This window comes from Elephantulus edwardii, unplaced genomic scaffold (assembly GCF_000299155.1).
Source record: "Elephantulus edwardii isolate Elephantulus edwardi_28Jun2011 unplaced genomic scaffold, EleEdw1.0 scaffold00273, whole genome shotgun sequence".
Classification (NCBI taxonomy): Eukaryota; Metazoa; Chordata; class Mammalia; order Macroscelidea; family Macroscelididae; genus Elephantulus; species Elephantulus edwardii.
Genome location: NW_006400023.1, coordinates 3,224,942 through 3,228,650, shown reverse-complemented (window position 1 = coordinate 3,228,650; position 3,709 = coordinate 3,224,942).

Sequence of the window (3,709 nt, the reverse complement as noted above, 5' to 3'; positions counted from 1 at the left end):
CCCAGGCACAGGAGTTTTTCGGTTAATTTGCCGCACTAGGTCATAAAAGATCTCATTAACATTTATTTTTGACTTTGCAGAAGATTCTAAGAATGTACAGTTGTTCCACTGTCGTGCTAGATTTTGACCTTACTCCTTTCCTACAACTCTTTCATCTTCTAAGTCATACTTATTACCAACCAGAATCATTGGAACATCATCAGTGTCCTTAACTCGAAGAATCTGTTCTCTTATTTTTCCCTGTCAATGTTCTTAATGAGGAAATGTGCATAAAGACTAATTTCCTTATGATACAATAATGGTAGGCAACTATTTTGAGAAGAGATGCTTATTTTCCTTCATCATTTTTCTGCTGGATAGTCTATACTGACATTCAATAAAGCCTCTGAATTATAGTAATTGGGCAACTGAAAAGACTTTCTATTCTATTTATGAAATGGTGGTCTCAGGTAACCATCTACCAAATGGTAAAATATTAAGGATTAGTACTCTCTAAGGTGCGTCTGATACAGGCCATGGTCTTCGCAATCACCTGTTATGCATCAGAGAGTTGGACAATGATCAAGGAGGATAGAAGGAGAATTGATGCCTTTGAGCTGTGGTGCTGGAGAAGAGTATTGAGAATACGGGGTAGGTATATCAAAGACAATAAGATTGGCACAGGATAGAGCGGGATTTAGGGCTGTTGTACATAGGGTCGCTATGAGTCACAGGCGACTCGACGGCACATAACAACAACAACAGTGTGGCCTAGTAGTAAGAAGCGGTCTGCAATTCTGAAGGCATGTGGTTCAAATCCACCAGTTGCTCTGTGGTAGTAGGATGGGCAATCTCCTCCTGTGTAATTTATTGCCTCTGAAAACCCAGCAGAGGGTCAGGTATGAGTTAGTTGTGATTCTATGGTACACAACAAAACCAGTGCTGCCTACTGGCTCTTACTGCCAGTTACATATCTTCCCTTGTTCTTTTTAAATCTATAAATGAATTCCAGATTTACTCTGAAACTAAGTTGAGTTGGCTCCAAAATTAAGGATATACATCAGATGTCCCACTTTGGACTCACCTGCCTTGGGATTAAAAAACTAAGGAGGGACTCCATATATTTCACTTTGATATACTGTGACCTCCTGATTAATTTGAAAGTTTTATAAAAACCCCTGAAGTTCCAATGATGGAAAGCAGAGACAAATACCAATGAATTTCATTTTAGAGGAAAAAGAATAAGTGCTATATCTCTATTAACTTTATGTCCTTCACAGTATGTAATATAATGATACAATAGACAGTAAACATTTGCCAAGTCAATTTAAATAATTTTAAAAGTCTTCAAATTAGTCTGTCTTGGAATTTCATGCTGCCAATTGCTGCCAAAGTTTCATCATGCCATTTTCTACAAATACTTTTTGTTGCTTACCAGATTCTCTGCCTTTCAAGGATCTTTTCCCATAACTTAGCTCATCTTTGAGCATTTCATTAAATTAGAAGTTTTTAAACTCACACTCTCTGCTCTAGTCAAGCTGGTCTCATGGGCTTGCCACACTTGTGGGATCACATTCTCATCCCTTTCCTTTCCTTGGCCTCTTCATTCTGCAAAATCCATTTTCTCTCTGTGGAGTCATCTCTACCTATTCCACTCACCTTTATTCTCTGTACTTTAATGATAATTAACAGATTGTGCCTTTTGGTTTTTAAGTTATTTTCTGTTTAGATAATTTTTTAAAAATTTATTAATAATTTCAATGAAAATTTACAGAGACTTTGGATTTCCATTCATTCATTGTTGCACTTTTCTCCCCTCCCAACCCTCGCCCCTAGTACACTACCCTCTTGGAAAAGTAAAAGAAAAATTCTTTCATTGTTTTACAATCCCTCTCCCCAGGTCCACTCCAGTATGCTGCCTTTGTTCTGGACTCCTGTCACGACAAAAATACCTAACCACATATCCCTTTTAAACAGTTTTCTCCCTCATCTGTTTCAGTGCAGTATATTAGTGAACCCATCTTGTTTAGATAATTTAAGAATGTTTTCCATCAACAACTGCTTTCAGAATAAGGGCTCGGCTCTGCTCCTCTTTGCATTTTTCTGTTCTTTACCATATAGCCTGACAATAATATAATGCTGTTGGATTAATTTTCCTAATAGTAATCTTATACATGTCTTGTAAGAAATCTGATGAGGTGGTTCATAGTGAGTTGTGCTGCTAACCCAAAGGTTGTTCATCTCTAGTGGTTTGAATCCACCAGCAGCTTTGAGGGACAAAGCAGGGCAGTCTCCTCCGGTTGTGACTCACAGCCTGTGAAACCTGAAGGATGTTTGCTAAGAGTTTTACTCACTGACATAACGGCAATAAGTTTGCATTGACGTGGCTTATAGTCACTCCTGAGTCATCATCAAGTGACAGTGACTTACTTCTGAGGCTTTCTGGCCTGTATTCCTTTGCTCCTTTTTCTCTTTCCTGGGTAAATTTGTCTCTAAACAAAAAAAACTTTAAAAAACCCTAAAAAAACCAAAACTCTTACAGTGTTTAAATGGTATAGAAAAACATGTCATTAGATAGTCAATCCTTGTGTCCATTTAATGAATTTTAGAATTTTTTTTTAAAGTATGCAACATTCCCAAGTTGTATATTAGATCTTTGAATTAGCAGTTTCCCTTAAAACGGGGCACATATACATTTAGGTAACTACTGTTGTTTTGTACCATCAAGTGAGAACCAGCTCATAGTTGACCCTGCAGCAAGTTTTTAGAGGTCATCAATTGCATGGGAAGAGACTGCCCATTTTGGAGATTCAAAACAAAAACACAAGTTCCAGAAAAATGTAGTGCTAAATCTCATCTAGAACACTGCCTTCTTTACAGTACATATGAGGAAACATCTGCAGTATGACTCGGAAAGGAGAAATGAAAACAAGAAAAGGAAGTCTTATGCCTATTTGTGCCAGCTGTGCCTTCTTCGACTTTTGAGGTCCCCACCTCTTTATCTCATGTATCCTGAGAATCAGCTTCTTCAAGATTCACTGAGGAGCTTTCTTAGTTTTAAAAAAGGACTCTGGATTTAAGATGCTACTGAAAGTCTATTTGTGTTTTATTGACTATGCAAAGGCATTTGACTGTGTGGATCATAAACTATAGCTAACACTGAGGAGAATGGGAATCCCAGTGAAACCTATATCTAGACCAAGAAGCGGTTGTCTGAATAGAGCAAGGGACTCTATATGATTAAAAATCAAGAAAGGTGTGTATCAGGGCTTTATTCTTTCTCTATACGTATTAAATCTGTATGCTGAATGAATCATTCGAGAAGTTGAACTCTATGAAGAAAAATGTGGTTTCAATATAGGAGGAAAACTCATCAACGACCAGTGTTATGTAGATGACACAGCCTTGCTTGCTGAAAGTGAGGAGGACTTGAAATGCTTGCTGAAGAAGATAAAAAACTATAGCCTTCAATATGGATTACATCTCAACTTCAAGAAGGCAAAAATCTTCACCACTGGGCTGATAGGCAACATCATGATAGATGGAGAATAGATTGAAATTGTCAATAATTTAACATGATGCCACTGTTGTAGAATGGGACTGTCCTTGGGGTTGGGGAGAGACTGAGTAAGATGGGTTCAATAATGTATACTGCACTGAAACAGAGAAGGGAGAAAACTGTTTAAAAGAGATATATGACTAGGTATTTCTGTCATCACAGGAGTCTAGA